Source organism: Amblyomma americanum, chromosome 3 (genome assembly GCF_052857255.1).
Source record: "Amblyomma americanum isolate KBUSLIRL-KWMA chromosome 3, ASM5285725v1, whole genome shotgun sequence".
NCBI lineage: Eukaryota > Metazoa > Arthropoda > Arachnida > Ixodida > Ixodidae > Amblyomma > Amblyomma americanum.
Window position 1 is genome coordinate 88705455 of NC_135499.1, and position 27786 is coordinate 88733240.

Below are 27786 nucleotides of genomic sequence, written 5' to 3' on the forward strand. Positions count from 1 at the left end.
CCTCTTTAATCAGTTTTTCTTAAGTATCGATCGCAACTGGTTTCTTTGGCATGCTAGCTGGTTATGAAATACGCGCTCTTTTCAGTCACCGACGGTATATGCAGCGGATAAAAACAATTCCTCGCAGCTTCTTGGGGCTCCGATGCATAACAGCCGAGGAAGGGCAGGGGTTGCTTCGCACTAATGAGTACAGCCTAGGTGACGACGCTTATTCCAACACCACCAAGTCTGGCATGCTCTTGCCTCGCATGCTTTCTCCTCTCCTCTTTCCGGCACGAAAGCGCTGCGCAGTCGACGTTATCGCGTTCATGTTAAAATATTGGAAGAGTGTGCAAAGCTAGATTTGAAGGGGACAGATATACCAGTGGTGGCGAAGACCAGAAAACAGATATTACCTGTTAGTCAGTAGAATCATAAAAAATAATTTGCTATAACTAACTTACTACCTGTTGCACTAAAGCAATTACACAGATTTACCTCGTCGTAAATGATAGGCATGTGGTTTTTTTTTCCTTATTTCGGAAGCGATTATCCTCGGCGGTTTGGCCCAACAATTCTTCACCATCGCTCGAATCTTAAGAAAAGCGGGCGTTTTGGGGGCTTGTTCAGTGGCTTCCAAAGATACACTTCACTTCCTGCTGAACGTGCGGCTCGGCCTACTCTATGCAGTCTTAGTTACAGTGCCCGCTACTCGCCACGGTTTTAACCAAGGCCAGACAAAGCAGCTGGCTTCACATGTGCCCTTCGGATTGACGTGTTCTCGTTGGCGCTGCTCAGAGCGTGCCGAAGATCAGTTTTGTATTTTTAAAAACGCATGCGATTTTTACTAACGGGCAGCTAGTAATCTAGTACTGCTAGCTACTAAGTGCAAAGGTCAAAATATTCACAGACACAATGCAACAAGAAGATTCTATAGCAGCAAAAGAAAACCCGGCCAAGAAGGAGTGCGCAACGTGCCGTGGCAAATTACAGCTCACGTTTACAAATGAAGGGAACATCACTTCATATTTTGCTTACAAAATTGGATATAGAGAAATTTCCCCGCAATACACAACTGAGCGCGACTCTTTTCCTGTAGTCGCTACGTCGCTGAAGATGCCTGTCTGGACGGGCAGTGAATTATTTCTTCCTTTCTTCATGACGTGATGACAACTGCGAAATTTCGTACTGTGACACTTTGCAATCTCCTCGAAAGGGCGAAGCTGTGGAAGCATAATCGGATTTTTTCCCTCTTTGCAAAAAGCGCACTGCGTTTCAGTCTGATTTCGGAAGAGTGTAAAAATGAGCCAGAATGGCGAAATAGCGCCACTTATGTCGACCTAGTTATCTCCTCCAGCCAGTATTGCCTGCCTTACAGCGGAAGAAATTAGCTAATTCTCTACAGCAGAAGACGTGGCTTCGGAAACAACCTGAGACGCCGGCCCTGTGTTGCCTACACCAGATTGTAGGGCAAATAAGATACCAAAAAGATCTTTATGCGATCACGTTTTTTCGCACAATCAATAGTGCAGTTTTCTCAAATTGGCACCCATACTGCCATCGATATGGCTCTGTAGTGTCGTCTTGTAAGCACCAATGTTTATTATCGGTAGTGGTAAAGAACTGGGGCTTCTTAGTTTTGCTAGAGTACCACAACGCATTTCGCGTACGAGCTGCATATGAAAAGTCGCTGCCAAAGAAATATTTGCAATGCTAATTTTTAGACTTGCGCTCTCTTACGAACGGGATCGCCTGCTGGTAGAAGGGGACGCTTTCTGTCACGCGCTCTGGTTAATTGGGGTTTAACGTCTCAAAGCGACTCAGGCTATCAGGGACACCGTAGTGAAGGGCTCCGCAAATTCCTACCATCGGGGGGTTCTTTAACGTCCACTGACATCGCATAGTACACGGCCCTATAAAATTTCGCCTCCATCAATATCTGGCTGCTGCGGCAGAAATCGACCCCGCGTCTTTTGTGTCAACAACCGAGCGCCATAAACAATGAGCCGCAGCGGCGGCTGTCACGCGCTATTCTTAACGCAACTGGAAGCAGGAATCTTGCTGCTTGCACCGCGATTATGTAATGTTCGGATGTGTCAACCAGACGTATGTGTTAGCAATTGTCTCCTGAGTAATGCGTTCTCTGTTCCCGTGGAGAAATACACAGCGCAACTAGTGCTGCAGGCCGCAGTTTATGTTTTATTTAGCGTTTTTGTGCGCCCTCATCTAAATATATTGGTGCCGTCATAGCATGAAAAATAAAGAATTGTTCGCCCTAGTAATGCATGAGGTTTTTTTTTCAAGACGTGATAATTGCAGCAGCGAGGGTAGGCAGCAAACAAAACTTATGCAACCGTTCTGTGCGAAAGCGCACGTATTGTCATCGTTTTCTCCTTCGCACTTCGCCATGCATAAATACTGCGTGGAAGTCCGTTTGGTCATTGCAAGGTGGGTCTGAAACCGTCGTGAAGGGTAACGTATTCACTCTTTTTTTAAACGCAAATCAGGATTTTTTTTGCAGGTCGCAGGCGAAATAGAAATGGCACCTTGAATTACAACGTGAGGTTCCCTGAGGTTCGGGCATTGTACACGTGTTATAAATTACAGCTGATGTGAATGCTCCCGGTTCGCTTCTTCCCTACGATTTCATCTGTATCATGTGGAAGATTTCAAACGTGACTCGTCAGCTTTCCCATCCACCATTTTTCTTTATGGCTTCGCGTGATGTGTCTGCCGTGTTGCATTCTAGCACTAACGTCAGAAGTCTAAGAAGCACTCAAGCACGCTTCTAAAGATCGGAATTAACTATCGGATCATCAGTATCCGCCGCAAAACATTACGAGACCATCGCCATCGCCTCATATATATTGCAGCTAGAAATGTTATTTATTAGCAGCCGACTAATACGAATGGCCAGCTGCGTGGACACTAGTAATTCTGGCGGCTTTTCTAAGGAAACGCAATAAAGGCTGAAGAGATGCATGTATTGCTTCCGGATTACCGTAATTTAGGAGGAATCGGTTTTGCTGCATGTTTTTTTTTTCCAGTGACATTGAAAGAAATTACAGACGGTCCTCAAGATTCAATATGCTGGCTCATAGGCAGGCTTTCGTTTTGTTTCTACTTTCCCTTCACATTATTCTGCCGTGGTGAGTAGCCTTTTTATTTTCGAAGCTTTTTGAGCTGCGCTACAAACTAAGGAGTGTTAAGAAGATTTTTAAAAACAGTTTACTTGTTATGCACCACTCCTTTGAGGCTGGATATACACGAAAGGAAGCAGTTATTTGCAACTGAAGTTTTTCATAATCTTTATGAAATTGATGTTTCCATGGTTGACTTCTTAATTACTAGATTCATGTTAGGCTTTTGTGGGAAAGGTTGAGCATGCAATTTCCCTGCTTATTTACCCACTGTTGCAGACTTGAACTGAGCTCACACTAGGAGATAAGCGCGGTACTATTTTCAGTTAAAACTGCGCCAATGTGAGACCGGAGCGCATGACATGCGCCGGACACAGCACTCTTGTTGTGACGTAATGAGTGACGTTTCCTGAAGTTTTCATCTTCTGGCGTATTTTCTGTCACGCTGCATGCGTTCCAAAGCCAAATGAACCAAGTCGCCTAGCAGAAAAAATAACCGAAGTTTCGTCCCCTCTTTTCGACGGAAGCTCAAAAATTATCGTATTTTCCTTCTGTTTCCATTATTATATTTGTCTTTAGGACAGATATGTGCTTTTACTGAGGCCCTCTTGTCCGCGAGAAAAATCGCCTCCAGCTTTTTTTCTCCCAACAGACTACACCGGTCACACAGATCGGTGCACACGAAAAGCACCGAAAGATGCCGAGCACATGTACATGTAATAAAAGTGGCTGATTAAGAAGACTGCTGTGCAGAAAAGCCGTGTGCGCCTACCACCGTTTATGAGCCACGCTAGATTAAGCTGACATTTCCTACAATTCATTTCATGCACGCATCAATAAGAAAGAATGTAAGTTTTTGTTAGTGGCATTTTCAACACGCACTTTAGATTCTGAGAAAAGGAAGCATTTATTGATTCCTGGACAAAAAAACGTAAATTAACAATTGACACCCGATTTGCTTAGGAGAAATGCAAATCAGGTGCGCTGGAAATTGGGTTTTCACTTTTGTTCCGGTATTAGGATCGATTGTTCGCGAATGGAAGCTATTCAGATACCGATAATGTATTAATGATCATATACGCGGACATGTTCATTCTATAATTTGCAGTGATAGATTCATGAGAGTCCTTGTACAATTCCAGGCTCAGTGGTAAAGAGGTTAAGCGATAAGCCACCGCCCTCACATTGCTGCCATAGGTGCGGCTTGTGAAACCCAGATTGCTCTCTGTGTGCAACCTTCCTCGGCTTATTATATTAACTATCACCGACCAATATATATATATATATATATATATATATATATATATATATATATATATATATATATATATATATATATATATATATATATATATATATATATATATATATATATATATATATATATATATATATATATATATATATATATATATATATATATGCGTGAATGCCGTGATTACTGAACACAGGAACGCAGGATCCGACGAACGTCTGCACCACAGCTTAAGATCGCGGACACTTCCCCTTCTTCTTCTTCGAGACGGCGCGTGCTTCAGGTCAGCGCTAAGCGGAAATGCGGAATGCACTGTGTCACTGGCCCCCGGAAAAAAAAAAGCATCGTCCCAATGCATAGCCGGTGTGTTGAAAAAAAAAGTTCACCAAGGGAAGTTCACGTGTTGTGCGGCCGTAAGTCCAGCTCTAGCGCTACCGCTCGTAGTAAGGCTTGAGGCGGACAACGTGTACCACCTCAGGGTGCTGGGAGTGCCGAGTCTTCTGAAAGCCGTCAGGAACGACCTCATAGTTCAGGTCTCCAGGTGTCCTCATGACTTTGTAAGGTCCAAAATACCGGCAGAGGAGCTTTTCGCTAAGTCCGCGTTGGCGAATGGGAAACCAGACCCACACACGGTCTCCTGATGAGTACCGAGCATCACGGCGTCGGAGGTTATAGTGTTGGGCACCTCGCAATTGTTGGTAGTGAATCCTCACCCTGGCTAGTTGACGAGCCTCTTCAGCGAGGTGCAGGAAGGTGTGAAGATCCGCATTCGGGTCGATGTCGTCCACATGCGGTAACATGGCGTCTAGCATCGTGGTCACGTCGCGGCCGTAAACGAGACGGAACGGTGGCATGTTTGTCGTTTCCTAAACGGCCGTATTGTATGGAAAGGTGATGTATGGGAGCACTTCGTCCCAAGTTTTGTGCTGAACGTCGACATACATGGAGAGCATGTCACCTAGCGTTTTGTTTAAGCGTTCCGTTAAACCGTTCGTCTGAGGGTGGTAGGATGTCGTCCTTCGGTGGTCTGTATGACTGTGGAGTAAAATCTGCTGTAAGAGGTCAGCCATGAATGCTGTACCCCTGTCGGTGATTAGGGTCTCCGGGGCACCGTGACGCAAAACGATCTGATGGATGAAAAATTTTGCTACGTCAAGGGCTGTGGCACTTGGCAGAGCTGATGTTTCCGCGTATCGGGTCAGATAGTCAGTTGCCACGATGACCCACTTGTTTCCCGAATGAGAAAGAGGGAATGGGCCCAGCATGTCCATCCCGATCTGCTTGAAAGGCTGCGATGGTGGTGCTATAGGCTTCAAGAAACCAGCAGGTTTTGTTGAGGGCACTTTGCGACGCTGACAGCCTCGGCACGTTCTGGCGTAGTGTGCAACGTCCGACTGAAGGCGGGGCCAGTAATACTTCTCTTTGATTCTTGCAAGCGTGCGGGCTACACCCAAATGTCCAGAAGTCGGTTCATCGTGTGAAGCTTGAAGGATTTCGTCCCTTAAGCTCGTCGGTATAACAATAAGGTATTGCTGTCCATTTTGCAACAGCGCAACAAAAACATGCCACGGCATGGTTGTTTTTCTGCTGCTTTATAAGTAATTTTCTTTAAAAAATTATTGATTGGCACTAGATATTGTAAAAAAATAGAAACATTCCCCTATTCACCTTGGTTTCGGTGACTGTTGGCTTCCTTAATATGTTTGTCAAACGAGCCCCTCACTTCATTTGCCTTGTCTGCTAATATATATATGTATGTATATGTATATATATTTATATATATAGTGCATAGGAGGGAATGTTTCTTTTTTAATTTGCAGTGCTAATCAATTGGAGAATCATAATTCCGTTAATCTGTTGCTTAAAAACTAACTTATCAAGCAGCAGAAAAAAACAACCATTCCGCCGGTGGAATCCGAACTCACGACTGGTGAGCCCTCCATTATGACATCATCACCATCATTATCAGCCTTACAGCACCCACTGCAGGGCAAAGGCCTCTCTCATGTCTCTCCAATTAACCCTGTCCTTTGGCAGCAGCATGCACCCTTTGCCTGCAAACGCCTTAATCTCATCCGTCCACCTAACCTTCTTCCCCCCCCCCCCCCGTGCTACGCTTACTTTCTCTTGGAATCCAATCCGTCACCCTTAAGGACCAGATCTTATTTTGCCCTCGCATTACATGCCCTGCCCAAGCCCATTTCTTCTTGATTTCGACTAGGATGTCATTACCCTCCGTTTGTTTGCTCACTCACTCTCCCCGCTTCGTCTCTTAACGTTACACCTATCATTTTTCTTTCCATGCCTCGCTGCGTTGTTATTAATCTGAACTCTTCTTTAGCCTCCACGCACGTTTCTGCCCCGTACTGGTAGCATCTTACCGATACTCCGTTACACACGCACACACACACGCAGACGCACACGCACGCACGGGAAATGGGATTCGTGTGACAAACATATGAAGGAAGCCAACAGTCACCGGAACCAAGGTCCAAAGGGGAATGTTTTTTAATTTGTAGTGCTCATTAGTGGGAGAACAATACTTCGATTAATCTGTCTATTAAAGAGAACCTCTTAAATGAGCAGAAAAAAACAACCATGCCGCCGGTGGGATCAGAACCCTCGACCTCTGAATATCGCGTCCGGTGCTCTACCAACTGTGCTACGGCGACGGCTGTCGAATCTGCTGCTCTCGTGCGTATTTGTTGTTATTGCGTGTAAGCGAATCTTGAGAGTGTTCACCGGCTCCACCCTCGTCCATAGCGGCGGACGTAGCACGCCCTGTATTACCACGAGTGTGACATGGAACATCATCTAACGGCGAGGGCAGGAACTGTGCGAGAGCCCTCTTATGCTGCCTATGGCTTGAAGACTGCCTGAACCGAGTCCTTCGCTAAGGTATTAGCCGACAAGATAAGGGACAAACATACGAAGGAAGCCAGCAGTCACCGAAAATAAGGTGCCTAGGGGATTGTTTTTTTTAATTTGTAGTGCTCATTAGTGGGAGAATAATAAATTGATTAATATGTTGCTTAATGAAAATTCCTTACAAAGCAGCAGAAAAAACAACCATGCCGCCGGTGGCATCTGAACCCGCAAACTACAAATATCACGTCCGGTGCACTACCAACTGAGCTACGGCGACGGCTGTCCAATCTAGGGGAATGCTGTGAACTCTCTCAAGGTTCGCTTACACACACGCACACGCACACGCGCGCGCGCGTGCACACAGAGAAAAAGAGAGACAAGGTGAACAACAAATCCAACACAAGAAACAAATTGCAGTGAGCCACAAGTGGAATGTGCCGCAGCTGCAAGACAAATGAAACTGCAAGACTCTTCAGGGTAAAAGGAACTTTAATGGTCGCTGCGCGTCACCTTTCGCAGAATAGCGCGGCAGTTCATCAGTGCATGAAGGGAAGAGGGGCATAACAGCAAAAATAAGAATAAAACGGGGGCGAAAAAGGGGGAAAACTAAACTAACCGTAAACGCGGGACAAAATAATACAGTGTGTGACAATTTAATATCAAAATAAGGAAGGGATGACAATGAATACAAAATTTTGTGGCGCAAGGGCATCTCTGGCCAAACAATGTCATGGCATAAAGTAGTTTCGATTACTTAAGGCGGGGTCAATGACCCATTTTTCAAGCATTTCACCCCAGATAAGCCGATCATCAGTAAATGGGAAAGCTTGCACCCATTGTGTCACCGGTGGGTACCCGGCGGCACTGGGGATCAAGCCCCGCACGTCCCGCATGCGAGGCGGATGCTCAACCACTTGGGCAGCGCTGTGGTCAAATAAAGAAGGGGTTAAGACAATAACACTAACAGTAAATGCGTGACAGTACTAGTGACATCGAAAAAAGGAATAAAGGACGTCAAAATCTATGCTTGCTATGCATTCTGCCGCCCGTTCTGAAAGCCTCTACTTCCTACATGTATCGGATAGTTATTTGTTAGTCTAATAAGCGTGTAAACATGACAGCCGGCCTGCTGTTTCGTTGATGCGGCTCGAAACTGTGTTAAATTGGTGAGTCAGGTACGAATCGCAGATCTTGCGGTTATAATGTGTTTTGAAACCCGATGGGAGTAGAATATCTGCCAAGTTAGCTTATGGATACCAATGGCTGTTGATTTGTTTTGAAAGCGGGGAGATTTGGCTATGTCCGCGCATGTGGTGGGCGGTTTCTCATGCGAATTCTGAACAGAATAACGTTTTTCCCACGTACTGAGCTGTACAGCTGCCACATTCCAGTAGATAGACAGCATTATCACTGTCCTATGAGAAGTTACCTTTTCCCTGAAATGATAAGGTGGGTGCTTTGCTTTTGCAACTCGTAGTCATCATCGGACAGACTTTGCACCTAGTTTTGTTGCATGGCTCGGATCCTCTGAAGCTACACTTGCCGATTGTAGAGGATGTTATCATGTCACGAAAGTTCCTTGCACGCCTATACACAACACGTGGGGGAGCAGGGATAACTTCTTTCATTCGTTAAATCTGTAGAAGGATGTTGTGGTGCTTCTTAAGAACTGTAACAGTGGGTATTGATGCCGAATCTGTAAAGACCAGATTGACTCGATAGCCCGGGTGTGGCTGCTTTTTGCAATTTATGAGTTCACGCTGCTCATGATTTGAAGCTTTCTTGATTGAATCGTGGATGACTGATAATGGGTGTTTCTCCCGTGATAGGTCCCCATGAAGTTGCTCGAAGCTTGATTCAAAGTCGCCTTATTTAGAGCAATTCCTGCAGAAACGTAGGGACTGACTGTAAGCGATGAAGGTTTTACAACGTCGAGTGTGATTGCCCTGGTAGTGAAAACACTGGTGCCGGTCTGTGGGTTTGCTGTAAGCTGTTGTGTCACGTTTGTTTTCTGTAATGGCCCCCTGAATATAAAGAAAATTCATTGTCGAGGTGTTTGTGACGGAGAAAACGTTATGTTAGGTTGAGGGCTGTTGAAGTCGGAAATAAACTTACTCAGTTTTTTGTCACCATGTCTCCAGACAATAAATATGTTATCCATGAATCTTCCGTAAAATATTGGTTTACAAGGAGAACCGTTGTTGAATTCCATATTAAGCGCAGCCATGGATATATTCGCGTAATATGGTCCAATTTTTGTTCCCATTGACGCTCCACTTGTTTGCACGTAGTGCTGTCCATAAAACTCAAAGTTTGTTAACTCATGTATCAGTTTAACTTCTCTGCAAGCTTGTTGTCGTCGACCGGCTGTTTGGATTCTAAGCGCTCATAAGTATAGACGACTGCTGTGATGCCGTTAGCATACGGTATGTTGGTGTAGAGTGAAGCTACATACAGGGTCACTAGATGAGAATCATCTGGAATGAATGTCTAGAATTTTAATAAACAATGCGTGGTGTCTTTAGCATAGGAGTGATATCCCTGATGAGGCTGTCGACATAACTCAAGATGTTTTCTATAACCGTTCCAATTCCAGAGACAACCGGACTTCAGGTATTGTGTTCTTTATGAATATTTTGAAGAAGATAAAAACGTCCTGGACTTGACTGTAACGAATTAGAGCTTGTGCGATCTTGTCATCAATTTTCTTCTTTTTTGCCATATTTAAAAGTTATTCTAAAACCTTGTTGTACTCTGTATCTCCCTATTAACCAATGCAAGAACCATATACATGGTAGTTTAAGATGTCAACTGGCCTTCAACCAAGAGGTCCTTCAGAAACCAGGAACCCGGTACGCCACGACACAGGAGCGTTTTTTAGCGTTAGGCGCGTCGTCGTCTTCTTCAACAACACCCACACTATGTCGTCATCTTCTTTTGTCATCGGCCGCCCGCGCTTCCCAAGCCTCAGGTCTGTCCAACAACTACCCACCGGGGAAAAGGCGCCATCCTGGCGGCTGGGAGGATACGGACGGGCGACTTATGAAGAGGCGAGGATGTGGAGATCGTAGTACAATTTAAGGCGATCGACGCGGTCAATTTCGCGCCCGCGGTGACTGATCCGGGGAAGGTTGGAGGGGCTCGATGAGGTAATTTACAGGAGACGTTTCCTGGATGATGCAATAAGGCCCTTGATACTGGCTTAGGAGCTTCGAGGAGAGGCCGGGACTGGAAGACGGGACCCACAGCAAGACCAAGGAGTCGGTAGGGTAAGGCGGAACAAGAGCAGATGGGTCACGGATGCTTTTGTGGTGCTGCTTGGCTTCAGACGTGAAGGGACGGGCAAGTTGACGACATTCTTTGGCGTATTTGGCTGCTTGAGAAAGGGTTGTAAAAACAGAAGGATCAGGACCGTACGGGAGAATGATGGCCAGTCTGCAAGAATGCTCACGGCCGTAAAGAAGAAAGCAGAGAGAAAATCCGGTGATTTATTGCTTAGTAGTTTTATAAGCAAAAGTCAGGAAGGGTAGAATGCGGTTCCAGTTGTCATGGTCCGAAGCAACATACATGGCCATCATGTCGCCCAAGGTGCGGTTAAAGCGTTCAACCATACCGTTCGTTGGTGGATGACACGCGGAGGTGGTGCGGTGAACGATTTTGCTTTCCTGAAGAAGAGTACGCACAACTTCAGAGAGGAAGACACGGCCTCGATCACTCAGCAACTCGTTTGGAGCACCATGGCGGAGAATTATATGACGAAGGATAAAGGAGGCAACGTCTGGGCTGTAGCCGAAGGTAAGGGTGACGTTTTGGCGTAGCGGGTAAAGTGATCAGCGGCAACAATGATCCAGCGATTGCCGGTTGATGCGGTGGGAAGAGGACAGCACAGGTCGATACCAACACGCTCGAATGGTCGGACAGAGCAAGGCAGCGGCTGCAAAGGAGCTTCGGGGCGGCGAGGTAGTTGTTTTCGGCACTGACACTCGCGCCATGACTGGACGTATCGGCGAACGTAACGATACATCCCGCGCCAGTAGTACCGACTGCGAAGGCGGGTGAATGTCTTCAACACGCCGGCGTGGGCACACGGGGGGTCCTCGTGGAAGTGAGAGGAAATGGCGGAAAGCATATAAGTCGGGATGACAAGCAGCCATTTGCGTCCATCCGGCAGGTAATTTCGGTGGTAAAGAAGGTCATCTCTGATGACAAAATGGTGGGATTGACGGCGGAGGGCGCTAGCAGGAGAAGGGCGTGACGATGGGTTCAATAATAGATGTAAAAGGGCAGCGGTCCCCGGGTCCAGACGCTGCTCAGCAGCCATATCGGTGATCTCGATCGACGAAGGTTCCAGGGCATAGACAGTAGAAGTGGCATCCGGCGGCAAAGGGGAGCGGAAGAGAGCATCAGTATCGGCATGCTTACGTCCGGATCGGTAGACAACGCGAATGTCGTACTCTTGTAGACGCAAATCGCAACGCGTCAGCCGGCCAGAGGGATCTTTCAAAGACGACAGCCAGCAGAGTGCGTGGTGATCGGTGACAACGTCGAAAGGACGCCCGTACAAGTAAGGGCGAAATTTTGCAATTTCTAAAAGGATCGCTAAGCACTCCTTCTCTGTGGCGTAATAATTCGCTTCAGCTTTTGTGAGCGTCCGGCTGGCGTAAGCGACGACGTATTCGGTAAAGCCAGGCCTGCGCTGAGCGAGAACGGCTTCGAGGCCGACACCGCTAGCATCGGTGTGGATTTTGGTTGGTGACTCAGGGTCGAAGTGACGAAGGATCGGCGGAGAGGTCTGTAGGCAGCGTAGCGTGGTAAAGGCATCATCACAGGCTTGCGGCCAGGCTGACAAATCGGGGTGGGAAATAAGCTTGGTGAGTGGGGCGATGACAGTAGCGAAATTGCGCACGAAGCGCCGGAAGTAGGAGCAAAGGCCGATAAAACTGAGAAGTTCTTTCATTGAAGTTGGTGTCAGAAATTCCGCGACAGCGCAGTTTCGCCGGGTCCGGTAGAACGCCATCCTTTGAGACGACGTGTCCAAATATGGTTAGCTGTCGAGCTCCGAAGCGGAAATTCTTCAGGTTGAGTCGGAGACCAGCGTCGGCCAGGCTGTGGAGGACAGTCTCAAGGCGTTGAAGATGGGATGGAAAATCTGAAGAAAAGATGACAATGTCGTCCAGATAACAAAGGCAGGTGTGCCACTTGAGCCCACGAAGGAGGTTGTCCATCATACGCTCGAAAGTGGCAGGAGCGTTGCCGAGGAAAAATGGCATGAATTTAAATTCATAGAGCCCATCGGGTGTAACGAAGGAGGTTTTCGGGCGATCGGCCTCCGCTATCGGCACCTGTCAGTAACCAGAGAGCAGCTCCAATGAAGAAAAGAACTCAGCTCTCTGCAGACAGTCGACAGCGTCGTCGATACGAAAGCACCGAAGTTTGGGCCAGTTCGTATTGATCCATCTTGAGAACACGAAGCAGCACAAAAAAGCGGGGACGAAAAAGACACATATACGACAGGACGAATGCGGCACTTCCAACTGAAATTTATTGAGGATACCAAAACTTAAGTACAGCGCTACTATCGCCTCGTGGCAAACAACCGCAATGATCCAAAAACGCCATTTCATTATCAAGAAGAGACAAATAAGCCGTGCTGACACACTGACCACATGCTTTCTGATGTGATATGCTTCAATAATCTCTCTTTCGAGCCGATCCCTTCCATGCTCAAAAATTTTATCTTTACGAAATATGGGTTTACACCTACAATCCTGGCAGTGGATTGCAAGATGACCGCTTTTCCATTCTTTCACCAGATTATAATGCTGCCTAGCTCTCTCATTAGAACACCGTCCCGTATTACCAATGTACACTATATTGCAAGTGAGCGGAATGCTGTACACTACCTTATTAGTAAAACGGGTGAAAACGAGTTGGTGGTTTATAGTGTAAGTCGGCTTTTTCTTACTAACCATCATTGGGCAAACTTTTTATAGCTTGCTTGGGGCGGAAAAGAGCACGTTAACACCGTATCTGCTTGCAACTTTTTTAAGATTGTGAGAAACTCTGCGAAGAGTTTCTCATGATCACAGAGTTCCTACTTTAGTGTGTTTGTGTTTAGAAAAGTGATACAGGCGACTATCACCTTCCCGCGCACTTTAAGACGTGTACCCCAAGACACCCTTGCAGCGTATGGGAGTAGAGGCCTCGGTCACAAATTAGATGACCTCGACTCAGTCTGGCAAGCTCAGCCAGAAACCTGCTACCAATTGACAATGGGGGTGGTCGTTTGGTAGCCAGCTTTCGCCGGCTGCAAGCCAGAGGATGGGTCAGAGCATAAGGCTCACAAACAAAACAAAGTTTATACAGCAAAGAGACGATACAGGGGATTTCACAATCACTCGTAGGAGCACATAAAAAGTGATTTACAGTGCAATGCAACTCGGGCTATGTAACACTTGAAAGAGGTTACAATTCAGCAGAAAACCTCGTACCTAAAGTGCACTAACACAGGAGAGATAAAAGCAAACAAAACCCAATTTTTGTACCGGGCACTCCAACAGTTCGACGACCTGTGGAACAAGACGGTGCGGTTCCGCACGTTGGCGCTCGCTGCCTCGCTGGTCCGTGGCTGGCCTAGTGGTGTTGTCCCGGGAGTCGAGCGGGTGCGCTTCTCAGAGCTTCTCAGAAGCTTAAACGGCGGCCCGGGCTGAGATACAGTATTTAAAACTCTTCATTCATAGGCGCCGTCCGCGCCGGTTAGTTCTTCGCACCAAGGCAGACGCGCATACACGCAGCATCAACTTCACAATGTTCTCCTTCTTGTGCTGGGCAGCGACACCATTGGTGATGCGCGCCAACCGCTTTCGAGAACTTCCTGGCGCCTTCTCACGATGAGAAGCCCCCAGCGCGAGAGCGAAGTGGAGAGGGCATCACTCAGGGCGGTCAAGGCTACGCCCTCTCCGTCGACATTGAGTGGAACTTAGACATCCTCAAGAACTCGATGGCGCACACCGCCATGTTTCCTTTGGCGCGGCGTCAGGAGCAAGAGTGGAAAAGCCAGCAGCACACACAAGGTCGCGCGCTCTCTGCCGGGCCTTAGTGCCGTTTTCGTTTTATTTAGGTGCACGTGGGCGCTTCCTTCCGCGCTGCATCGTTTTTCTTGGTGATTGTTGCGTCGCAGCACTTTTCGACGAGAATGCAAACGGCAGTTATAAATGGTCGATGCTAATCGCGCAAAGGACAATGCTATTTCGGACTCCTATAACAGTGTACCTAGAAATGGGCACATCCCTGAGATAAATTCGTTGAGCAGTGACGATCCAAAGAAGGAATTGAATTTTCTCGAGTGATTCCTTTAAGGAAGATCTTGTTTTTTAGACGTAGTGCAAGTTAAAGGAGCTTTTAAGGCTAAAAAATATAAGGATGGAGTGGCATTGTCCTCTTCTAATATTGTCTTTAATTCCCGAAACAGCGAAGAGGTGGAAGACTCTGGCAATAGTTGCAGTCACACGCTACAGGGTTCCCCTTGGCATGAAGAGCAAAAAGAAATTAAAATTGTACACTGTGTAGACTGTCTACACACAAAAAGAAATTGGGATTGTTATGGATGGGATGTTAGGGATGGACCCGCCGCGGTGGCTCAGTGGTTAGGGCGCTCGACTACTGATCCCGAGTTCCCGGGTTCGAACCCGACCGCGGCGGCTGCTTTTTTATGGAGGAAAAACTCTAAGGCTCCCGTGTGCTGTGCGATGTCAGTGCACGTTAAATATCCCCAGGTGGTCGAAATTATTCCGGAGCCCTCCACTACGGCACCTCTTTCTTCCTTCTTTCACTCCCTCCTTTATCCCTTCCCTTACGGCGCGGTTCAGGTGTCCAACGATATATGAGACAGATACTGCGCCATTTCCTTTCTCGAAAACCAATTATTATTATTAATATGGACTTTGATCTATGGATAGTCAATACACTGTGGATAGACCAAGAAAGATTAAGGCTGTTATAGGCTTTAGTCTACAGGTAGCCAATAGACCGTCTACAGAAAAAAGGAAATAAGGCTCCTATAAACATTAGTCTGTATGTGCAGTCTATAAGCCGTGTATAGACAAAAGAAAATTAAAGTTGTCTTAGTCTTTGGCTATAGATAGTCTAGAGACCATCTGTAAACAAAGGTAAGTTAAGGCTCTCAAACTTAGGCTGCACGTAATGGATAGACTGTCCTTACACAAAAGGAAATTAAGGCTGTTGTAGGCTTTAGTTTGTAGATAGTCTATAAACCGTCTGTAGACACAAATAAATTTCAACTGTTATAGTGTTAGCATATAGATAATCTATAGACTCTCTATAGATGAAAGGAATTTAAAGTGGTTTTAGACTTCCGTTTGATAGATAGTCTATAGATCATCTATAGAAAAAGAAAATTGAGGCTGTTATGAACTTGGGCTATGGATAGTCTATAGACTGTATATACACAAGAGAATAGTAAGGTGGTTCAGGCTTTAGTCTATAGGTAGAGTATAAACCATCAATCGACAAAGTAAAATTATTGCTTTTATAGAATTTAGTCTACATTTTGTCTATAGACCGAGTAAAGTTGTTGGTCCGCTTGATATTTTTATCTTCCTTGCAAAAGGGGTGACCGACGCCAGAGGTGGCTGGTTGATTTTACTGACTGAAGGATTTCTTCGCACCAGGCGTGCTCCATCAGAGATGGGTTTGCGACAAATTAGGATGCAATTACTATGGGAGTGCGACTTGAAATTTTGTGTCAAATATACATTACATACAAGTTGATTCACAGGATAGAATTTAAAGCGGCAAAAAAGGTTAAACAAACAAAGATGGAACTGGCTAACACTAGGGGAGACCCCTACTCGGCACCGCCGAAGATGCATTATATTTGACCCTAGCCCAGAACAATTTTTCAGGGATCCGGGCCCTGGTTTTAACGACGGAACGGCCCGGCCCACTCTCGGTAGAGTCTAACCATATCAACCTGTTAACATGAATGGTTAACAAACTGCATGGCACACCTTCTGGTTTCTCAGCGTTAAAAAACCTCTCCCTAAAATAGACAACATGAAAAGACCATCAAAAACATCCTCACGTGTCGCAGGCTTCCTGGAAACCGTGACCCTGGCGGTTCCCAGCGTTAGGGTAATTATCGATTTCACCCGAGCCTCCACCACACCGGGTAACAAACTGCGACTGTTTAGAGGCGTGCCCCAATGTCCGGAAAGTGACGCCAACGATGTCGTTGCTGCTTTTGAACGTGTGGCAGCACCTCTTTTGTCCGGCTACGTTTCGTGAAGCCGGCCCGTTCCCACAAAACTGTTGGCCTACAGCGTCCCTACGCGTCGGATTCAGCGCGGCGCCGGCTAGTCACGCCTGCACCAGGCAATAGGCTACGCTTAATTGCTCCCGCTCAGGCGCAAGCGTCCGGACCCGTCTCGGACGAGGGTGATGAACATTGAAACCTAGACAGTCTTTGTTAGGACGAGGGAGGTGGGATAGGGGGGGGGAGGGGGCGGCCGGCGTATGGCGCCTTCGACAGTGTCACTGTTCGTCTGCCTCGCCTTGCCCGCTTCCTACCGACACATCGACGGTTATTATTGAGGTAATACATAGTTCTTGCCCTTCAGGCAGGGCGAAAGAAGGGAACACATCCTCCTGACTAGGCCCTGGCCTCAGAGGGCACCGACGGTGCAGCAACAGTGGCGCGTCAGCAGTCGCTCTCCACAACAACAGTTATACATGAACAAGCGACATTATCCAGAATATTGTAGTGCGTCAAAATGTACATATGAAAAACATAATGTAACAGTGCTGCGCAAAAGCAAAAGGTAAGTAAAAAAAAAGTTGGTTAGTAAATTTAAGGGCAATCAGTGAAAAGATTGCTCTGTTCAGGGTAAGAGTATGAAGTAAAAAGAAAAACGAGAGAAGATCACAAGACCGCGCATTACAAAAATCATGCAGACAGTAATATGAAATTCCATCATTCACGCTTAAATTTGCGAGCTGTTTTACATCTATTTGCAATATCAATCAATTTAGGGTGAGCATTACAGATTAGAATGATTTGATATTCCACAGTTTCCTTTCTATAATTGGTACGAGGGCGCTCTACTGTAACTGAGGTTTTCCGAAAAAAGTAACTTGTATCTCTGCTAAGGTATTGATTATAGAAGATGTTGTAGTTGTGAATTATTTTTGTGTATACAAGAAGGCATAACCTGATAGTGTAGGAGATTGTAACAGGTGGTATAGCAAGCTGCTTCATTAGTTCACCTGCGCTGATGTAGGTTCTGGAGAGCAACAATAATCGAACCGCTTTACGTTGGAGCGCTAACAATTTTTCCATTTCAGTTCGGCCGCAGGTGCCCCAAACTAATCAACAGTAGTTGAAATATGAATGAACACAATTGAAAACAGTTTAAAAGTACATTTTTTTCTTGAACCAAGTGGGTAGAATGAGAAACCGCCGCATCGCGGCGCCGAGCCGTCAACGAAAGGATGGATGGTGTCCACAAAGCCGCGGGCTTCCACAGTTCCCTTCCAGACCGTTTACAGACCGTAGGAAAAGTCTAAAGGGTGGCTGTAGCGTCTATAAAAGTTTATAGCAAGTCTTAAGACCACATTTAGAAAGGCCGATGCCATCTCCGAATTCTGCGCTGCGAGACCAAACCATTGCAAGCGTTGATGACCGACATAAAGCCCTAAGGGCATACCAGGAATTTGCTGAAAACCGGCAGAGGCAGTTTTCTACAGCGAAAAAAACAGCGAAAAAAACAGACATTGGAAAATCCCCGAAATGCCGATCTTACCAGGAGCTCGGAAAAACACGCGGAGTTGAACTTCAGGGCACCGGTAGTACGCGAGAGAACCAAACATCTGTGAGCAGGATCCGAATCTTTAATTGTCAAGAGCCAGGAGACATTACTAGCCAGTGCACTAAGACCAGGCGCACTCTGCGTTGCACCAAAGGTGATTTTGGTGGGTAGAGCGCGTGATCAAGCCCGGGACACATCAATTAAAAAACGGTAACGCTCCTTGTAAGTGCACTGACACCACAAAGGTGTAGAGGACGTTGTTGACAGTGAAACGTTGGTTGCGCTTTTGAGCACAGATGCCGGTACCCTAATTAGGCTAAGCCACGCCATGCGTCTCGGCAAGGAGCTCGCGGTAGCTCCCGGAACCTTCATACGCGGTGTTGACGGAATTGCACTTGAGCATCCGCATTGATGACATTGACCTTCCAGTCGTGCACTTCTACATCGTTCTTGGTGATTTAGTTGTTGGACTCGACCTTTATCATTGGCACTAACATCATTGACCTCTGAAATCTGGACTTTGTGAGACGTGCAGGCAGCACTCAGGTCTTCGAACAGCGAGAGACGGAAGAAATACTAAGGCCCGTGGACGAATTGACATCGGAGGAGGAAGTAGTTTTAGTGCCGAGGAAGGGTTAAAATTTCTAAACGCATGTTGCAGTTTGTATCGCTGTTGTCATCACTCCAACCAGCGATGCAACTAGTGTCACTGTGTGCAGCTACAGTAAAAAAATGCGTTCGAAAGCAGGGCAGGCACATGCGAGTTCAACTGCTGCATGCGCTGATATGGACCATCCAGTTGCTAGTGGAAAATCGAACACCTTTTGACCAATAATGCTGAGGATGTTAAGCCTGGACCCTGCATTTCGGATTAAGAGACAGACCTACTGTGCGCATTGTTAAACAAGCACAGGAAGTGTTTTGCGCTGTTTATAGAAAACCTTCGTTGCACTGATATAACAGAAAGGAACATCTGCTGCTATTATGAGCGAATAGTGCTGATGAGATAGCCTTTATGGTTCATGGGAGTTGGACGTCCCGATGCGACTCAGTCTATGAGGGACGCTGTAGAGAAGGGTTGCAGAAATTTCTAACACCTTGGTCGCTTTAACGTGCACTTTATTCACACAGTACACGGGTCTCTTGAATTTTGCATCCATCCAAATTCTACCGCTGCTGCCGGGACCAATCTTGCGTCTTTCAGGTCAGCAGCCGAGCACCATAAATACTGAGCCATTGCGGCGGCTAGCTGAAGAAAATAACTGACGGACTGAAGCCATGCAGGCTAACTTTTTAGAGCACATCGCAAAACGGCAGCCCTTTCCTCCTCGCGCAAAAAAAAAGATTTGAAGACCACCGGATTCTTTTTGAGAACCGCCGCGTAAACTTCTAAACTGCGAAAGAAAAGCTTCTTCTGCCAGGCAGTGATGACCTCTTCAATAACCTCTCTGGAAACAAGCTGATCACGGTGCTCTATATCGCGGACCGGTAATTTCAGACATCACTCCAGGACGGCTCACCTGCTGGACGGCAGCCTTTACCACTCCTGTCGGGCATATGAACCAATGTGTACGGTGTTTGGACTCGAAAATGACCCGCCAGTCTACGAGAGGTTGATAACGAAGGCTCTGAGCCCCTTGATCTCAAGATCTGTTTTGTTTGCTATCTGGATGACATTATCTTTGCTGGAAAAAATTGTCAGACCTTGTGATCAACGTTGAGGACGTTCTGAAGGCTATATAGAAAGCGAGCGATTGCTGTGCCTAACGAAATTCGTGTTCTCTGCTGAAAGAGTCGAGTACCTGAGAATGTCTGGTTGTGACGGCGGGCATAGTCTCTCCTGGGAAAAGAAACTTGAGTGGATAAACGAGTTCACTGAGCCAAGAAACACTGCAGAGATAAACCGAGTCCTTGACCTCACCGGTTTCATTCGAACCATTTTGAAATGTTAGTCCTTGATTACGACCCCATTGCATAAACTTCAGAAAAGCGGAACTGAGTTCAAGTGGACAGAAAAAGATAATCAATCCTCCCAGACACTGAAATGAAAGTTGCTTGAACTTTATATGAGAACACGGCTGAACCTGAGCTCCATACCGACGCGAGTCAGCAAGGTCTTGCAGCAATCTTACTCCATAAGACGGAGAGGGCGGCTGCCATCTCGTCTATTCCTTCATCTGTTGGACCGCGCACTTCTGCTGAGGAAAGCTGCCACTCGATCAGGCTTGAGCTCGTGGGTGTCGTCTGGTCTGTCGGCAGACGACAACACTTACTTCTCGAAGTGAAGTTTACAATCGTCACCGACTGCAGTACGGTGACGTACCTCACCAGCAGCCAAGAGTAGAAAGCCACAGGTAGCACGATAGATTTAGCATTTGAGACAGCAATACAGCACCGTATATTGTACTTAAATCGATCCGAAACTAATCCTGAAAAAGAGGCACGATTTGGAAGGTTGCAACCACTGATTTCTGAAAATGCGCGCCGAGAGTAACGAGTTCATAAAGTCATGAACTGAATGCATTACCACAAGTAGTGAATGAGAAGCAGCACGGCTCCCTCAACTTCATCACAGTTGGTCGAATGCTCTTCGAGATCGTCCGCGTAGACAACCTGGGGCTCTTTACAATGAACAAGCGGCGTAATACTACAAGTAATAATATTAATTGGTTTTTGGGGAAAAGAAATGTCACTGTATCTGTCTCATATATCGTTGGACACCTGAACCCAAGTACGTTTTCTGGCAACTCAACGAATTGTGAACAGACTTCATCTGCCAAGAATGGTAGTGCCGCCCCGCGCCACTAGCTTCACATCCACAGTCTTCCGGAACTACTGCGGGGAAAATGGGATTCAGCACACCTTGATCTCAAACGAGTATATGCAATTCGAGTGATAGGTTGAGATTGTAATCGTGTGATAATTCTGGCCATCCCGACTACTGCTCAGAACAGCAACCAATGAGACCGAATTGGCACCTTCCTGAAATACTAGTGAACGTCAGTAGCTCTACGGTCATGCGCCAAACATTTCTCAGAGGAGTCTCGACGGGCTTCAACCGGAACCAGACTGCTGCGATTCGATGCAGTTGCGCGACGCGGCAAAGGGCAACATTCGGAAAGCGCAGTTAAAAACAAGAAACAGCATGACGCCCACTGCGTTGACGCAGCTCTCTACAAGGCCGGAGGCATAGTCGTACTGCTCCTGCCACCACTGCATGCAGAACAATCCACGAACACGCAGCATAAGTTCAAGCAGCCGTTTAATTTGACGGACGAATAACCATCCGACAGCTATCGCATTTCATCCTTTCGCATACAAAAAGGTTCAAAGTGGCCGGACTACATTACGGGTGCCCGCGCGTGCCAAAATGAAGCATTTCAGGATGCTATCAGATAGCGATCAGTGCGACAGTGAATCGAACTGATGTGCTTCTTCAGGTCGGCCGAGCGTAACAATACTGTCAGGTTGGCCGAGTGTAACAATAGCAATCCAATGTTTCTAAAAACCCGCAAGCCGCGCACCGACGACACCCTTCCGCCACCTACCTGGCGTGAAATATGCTCGCCTATCTGTGCTTATGCAAACCGCGTCCCGCCACCGCGGGTCTGCGAATTTGCTCTATGAGTTTTCATGTTTAACATGGAAGAGTTTGCGTTCACCATGTGCGGTGGTAGTTTGAGTTCGCTTGGCTCCTTTGCGGCAAAGCCGGTCGAAGGAGACCCTGCTCACGCATGACCAAATTTACTTTTCTATGGAAGATTCGCGATAGGGGTAGAGAACGCGTTCAATCCCATAAAATTTTTATACAACCTTGTCCGCAACAGCCTAGAGCTTACATTCTCAAGACTAGGTGACGCATCTCTCTGCAGCACCAAGATTCTAATATTCCAGCCGTGTGGATTAGCTTAAAGACCGAAATATTTTACCATGATTCGACGTGGTTCAATGTTTCCTATTTATGATTTTTCCAGGTAAAACAATGCACGTTTTTCGGACGCCATAAAATATTGCAGTATAAGCGCCGGTTTAACCCATGACAATGCAATCAACAAAGAAGGGCTAGAAAGAACGGTATGACGTTGTTCAGGGTGCTAGTTTACATATCAGCTGGATTTATCCACACTCTTCAGTCCGTTCTCAGCAGCTTCCAAACAAAGATCTGTGTGCTTTACCTTCGCTAATGTCGCTTTTCTTCTTTCCAGCAGGGTTCTATGTGGTGGAAAGGTACAACCGCCGTAGATGACATGTTCATAAGGTTACCACCCTTCGTCGCAAGCTGTGTTGACGCTTAGAGAGCTTGGGCGGCTGTATTCGACAAAACAGTTCCCACATGCTTCACCTGGAAGCTGCATACACTAGAATAATTAAACTATACAAGTTATAAAAATTTTCAATTGTCAGTAGCTTAAGATTTTGCTCTCCTAAAGGAGCGTCCATTAATCTATCTCATTTGCTCTCTTCGCTCAGCATAGCGTGCCACAGCGGCGGCACGGAAAACAAAAATTTTGCTTCCTTCTCTTGGTCGTGAGTCCAGACCATTCACACTTTTCAGTTCATTTCTTTAATTTATAGGCCCCAGGGATGATGTATTACATTAGAGGTGGGAAGTGTTGGGTTACATTGTTGAGACAGAACATATTTTTTACACATTCAAAGAACTTCGATGAACAGGTGATTACAACTACAACTTGAATATCATTTCGAAGGCGATTCCACTTTGCAGCTGTTGGAGGAAAAATGAATTAGACAGAGTGAAGGTGCATGAGAGCGGACGGGCGACATGAAGCTAATGGCTGTTGAGGGGCGGTATGTGGGCTGGGGAACAGTATAACGTGCAGCGCGTATGGGGCTGTTAAATATTTTGTGGTATAAAGATAGACTGAAAGCGCGACGACGGAGTGATAAAGGCGAAAAACAGAATGCTGTTTTTAAGGCGGAAATGCTGACGTCGCAAGAATACGATGCATTAATGAACCTGGCAGCGCGGATTTTGAACGAATTCTGGGGCATTAATAAGGTGAGCTTGATGAGGATTCCAAATGAGGAGTGCGAATTCTAATTTGGACCTCACAATTGACTTATAGGCTAATGGAATGCTGAGGAGCGTGGTACAGAAGACTTTTTCAGAATCCTATTGTTCAGTTGGCTGATGATATCGTGTTAGTGGAACGCAAGCTACAGGGCAGATAACTAGAAAGTGTCACTCCTAAATACTTATATGACTTAACCGGTTCTATGGGAATGTTAGAGATTATGTAGAAAGAGATGCTAAGATTGCAACGACGGTGGAAGCATAAGAGCTTACATTTATTGGGATTAAATTCCGTTAGCCAATGGTGATGCCAGTTCAAAACCGCATTAAGGTCCCTTTGAAGTGATGATTGATAAGAGGGGTGGGGGCAGTAATGCGGCGATAAATAACACAACCGTCAGCAAACAAGCGCATGTTAGAGGTGTGAGGTGTTTATTAGGTGACGCTGAGGACAACTGGAGCAAGGGTGAAGTAGTGGTGGTCGGCTTAGATAAGATAAAACTTCTATAGGATTGTCGGGAGAGAAATGAGCGTTTTGACATTTCGCTGCCCGCGCATTACTCGCATCAGGAACTGCAGCATTTAGTATTCCCCTTGAGGAAGAGTGGGGCGCAGCTGCATGGGTGAGAGGGATCGGCGACGCAGTGAAGGTGAGCCCTGCTCGGAAAAAGCGGAGCGTTCAGGTTAAAGAGGACGACGACTATGGGGAGGCTTGGCTGTCGTTGAGTATTATGTTTGAGGAGGCCAGTAGCCGGCAACTCGGAGTAGTATTGGGGATACTGGCACACGACGAAACGAAATCGGGCCCCCCTGACCAGACAAGCCTGAAGAATAACACATAGGGTTACTGTCACCAGTGCGCTAGGGATTTGTGATTGCTAGTAGCGGTCGAAAAAAGGTCTCGTCGCTTGAGGGACCTGAGGCACAGGCTCTTGAGGCGTAGCGTAACTCGAGCAGTAGCTACGTGGCCTCGGCCTTGCAGCCGCCTGGACCGGCGGAGGGGCTTCAGCCACACGTTCGGTGACGGCATGGCAAAGGTCGGACGCCATGTATGGAGGCGGCCGCAGCGGGGTGGCAGAGGGGAGGGTTGACGAACAAATTTCTTACGTAAGAAGACTTTGAGCTGTTGCGATAATGCCGAATGGTCAGGTGCAGCTGACCGGCCGGCAAGCGACTCGACAGGCGCGGTGGTCTGGCAAGTGAGGAGCCTCTCCTTGCGCAGCTCGTCGTAGCTCTGGCAGGGACTGGAAACTTCTGAAACGGCGCGAAGATCTCTGGAGAGCAGCTTTTGAAATGCGTTTTCCTCGGTTCCTTTCAAAATATGTTTATTTTGTCAGCTTCGGACATCTGGGCGTTCACTAGCGAGCACATGTTGACCACATCTTCGATATAGGTGGTAAACACCTTGCCCGAATGCTGCGATCGTTCGTGCAAGCGTTGCTCGGCATCCAGCTTTCGGACAGCAGGAGGGCCGAACACTTCGAAGAGGTTCCTCTTGAAGGTAGCCCACGTGGAGAGGTCACCTTCGTGGTAGCGATAACCGATACCAGAATATCTCAACCGCGGTCAAATATGAGATATAATTGTTCAACTTGCATGGTGGCGTCACCCCAATCGTTATACTCGCTCACCCGGTCGTACACTGTAAGGCAGTCTTCTGTATCGTGGAAGTCGATAGATAGATAGATAGCAAAGAGGAGGAGGGAAAGGCAGGGATGTTAACCAGAAAGGGGTTCCGGTTGGCTACCCTGCACTGGGGAAGACGAATTAGTGAACTAAAAGGAGGAAGTGAGAAGGGGAAAACGGCATAACACACACACACGCACAACGCTGTCACAATTTGTCACTCAATCCAGTCGTCAGGCCCGCAGAAAAGAGTCGGGTCCCGCTGGCAGAGGGAACGGGAACATAGGACCACCGGGCCAAATTGCAGGGCTTTATGGTTGGCGTTTGCGGGCATACCGTGGGTTGGTAACGTGCGGCTGCGGGGTTCCAGGCCGTACAAGGACGGCAAACCGAACCTCCACCAAATGTATGAGAGATTTATTTGGTGACGCTGAGGACGACGGAAGCACCGGGGCAGCAGTGGTGGTCTGCCGTCGGTCAGGCTGAACAGTGTATCGCTCGGAGCGGTGACAATGCGGCTGGGCTAGTGTCCGTCTTCTTCACATAGGTTGCATTTGTCGGCTAGTCATTAGTGTATAATAGAAAAAGTAGCGGGCCGTGTACAAGTGCTTGAGGGACGGTCCAAAGTTAATGGGAGGCAATTGGATTTCTTGTTGTTAACCGAAACACACTGGGAGTGGTGAGTTAGGAACCCTTCAATCCTCGAAATTTTGGGATGCAAAATTATTCGGGAAAGTTTAAGTAGTAAGCGTTATGGGGTACCTGGTCGAAGGCTATAGGCAAATTTAAAAATATGACGTTGGTCTGGTTATTAGCATCAAGGTTCATGTAAAGATCGTGTAAAAAAGTGGCCAGTCGGGTCTCATAGGAGTAGCTCCTAAGAAATAAATGCTGTAATGGAAGAAAACATTTTTTTAGAATCAAGAAATGCCATGATATGGCTTTAGATGACATGCTTTATGATTTTTCAGGGTACGCTGATTAAAGAAATGGCACGGAAATTTAAAGGCGAGTTTTTGTTTCCTGATTTGTGGGGTGGAACCACCTTCCTATGTTTCCAATCGCTGGGCAGTTGACCTGTAAGGAGTGCCTAGGCGAGCAACAGCCACAAAGAAGACACAGATATTTCCTTTGTGATTTTTTAGTATTTTAGGATTGCTATTTTAGATGCAGGCAGTAGATGAAGGTTTCATGTTTTATACTAATGGTAGGTGTCCTGTTGAGAAGGATATTACGGAAGGAATATGATGTTGAATAGATGTCGGTTCTGAAGGCAGTGAGGGGTCAACTTCCTTAGCAAACACGGATGATAATGTTTCATTTATTTTATTTTAAAGTCCATGTCAGAAATGGGTTCACCTGGTGCATTTTTACGCGCCTGTTGCAAATTTGAGATGGTACGGGTCTATTGCTGGTTAATGACTTGCCAAAACTCTCGACGGTTAGCGGCCAGAATTTAAGGCAAACCACAATGAACTAGGGTCGTTTGGTTTCACCAATTTTTTTCAGTACTCTTTTTTCAGCCACGTAACACTTTTTTTATGTGTTCTGACTTAGGTACAATCTCGCTTAATGGAAAGAAATGCTTCTTTTTGTTTTCCAGAGGTTTTCAACAAATGGTGAACAATAGATTGGCAGGCTATTTGGGACAATGTTTTGGAAATAAATTTGCTAACTAACTCACAACGTTTCCATTTGTATAAACACCAGTTATCGTGAATCGTTCTTTGACGATTATTAGAATGAAATATGGGAACAAAAAAGCGATTTTCGTTGTTAATAGCAACATAGTTTTCTTTATCGCATATTGGAATAGTCTTTTCATTGGTTATGCGGGAAAACGGTTTAATGGCGAAGCATGCATGTATTACTTTGCAATCATTGATACCTGAATGATATGTGATGGAATTATATGTGAAGGCAAAGATCAAGTAACTGATTAGCATTACTGTTAGGCGAAGTGGTTAGACTCTGCCAATCGATACTAGGAAAACTAAAGTCACCAAAGGGTAAAATGCCTCATTAGGATGCTTTGTTTTCATTTCATCTAGTATGTCATGAAACTTACGGGCAAAATCTCGGCTTGTTGAGGAGGTTTAGAGGAAACGCCGAAGAGAACTTACTGTGGTGAACAAGCTAATAAGAATCATAATATTTCGATCTCTGACGAGAGATTGATGGCTGTGTTGTTAGTTCCTCTCTGCATTCATTAAGTACTCCTCTCGTCTTATCTTTGCGGTCGTTGCGAAAAACAGGTAAATTTAGAAAATCAGAGAATTTTGCTGTGAGAGATATAAGTGTTCAAGCATCTTTTCGTCAAGATTAGTAAGTTCCTGGAACATTATAAGGCCAGATTAGAAACGATGCCTCGTTATCTTATGAAACAACGGATATTAGTAAAATCGCTGGCACGGAAAGTGTGCGTTGCATTGTTTGTTTGGTGTGCTGTACGGAACGTTTCTGATTGAATGGTTGCTATTGTGTTTATGTGAGAGTTTGCGATGCCTTGTCTAATGAGTAACGTTTTGGTCCTATGTGCAAAGTTTTGAAAACGCAACATGAGTTTTTCTGTTTTTAATCTCGCTCGCATAAGAAAGTAGCTGTTTTCGAGCGTTACCGACTACAGGCGAGAAGTCTTCGCCACTATCGTAATATTCTCCTTTAAGCTTTCTTTTTTATACAAGAGAGGGTGCTTAATTTCGTTTTCAAGGATGTGGATTTTACAATGATTGGCCTCAACACTCGTGACGACAAATTCCTTGCGATGGTTTCACTTAGTAAGAACTAGCCGCTGTGATGAAGGCAGTTGTATTGGCGATAAATAAAACACACAAACACTCGTTGGTGGAATAATGCGCCAGAGATTCTTTGTTAATGTTCAAGCGTATCGCTAATTTATGTTTATATTTTCAGGGCAAGAGGAAGTACAGATTGTCCTGCTGAACCTAAAGAAAAAACACACGATTGTGTTGGAGACGTGCGTACTTTTTTGTATTTTTCCGCAGAAATTGTACCGTAACAATGCCCGTTGAATTACATGTCCCGCCCGTAATATTC

The 27786-nt window shown here is 46.2% G+C and overlaps 1 long non-coding RNA gene across 1 annotated transcript; it reads left to right on the forward strand.

The window, feature by feature from the left end:
- The first annotated feature begins 2383 nt into the window (after positions 1–2383).
- Positions 2384–27681, forward strand: LOC144123141 (uncharacterized). Its single transcript, XR_013313020.1, has 3 exons — positions 2384–2451; positions 3027–3128; positions 27643–27681. It is a non-coding gene; the product is annotated as an uncharacterized LOC144123141 (long non-coding RNA).
- The last annotated feature ends 105 nt before the right edge of the window (positions 27682–27786 follow it).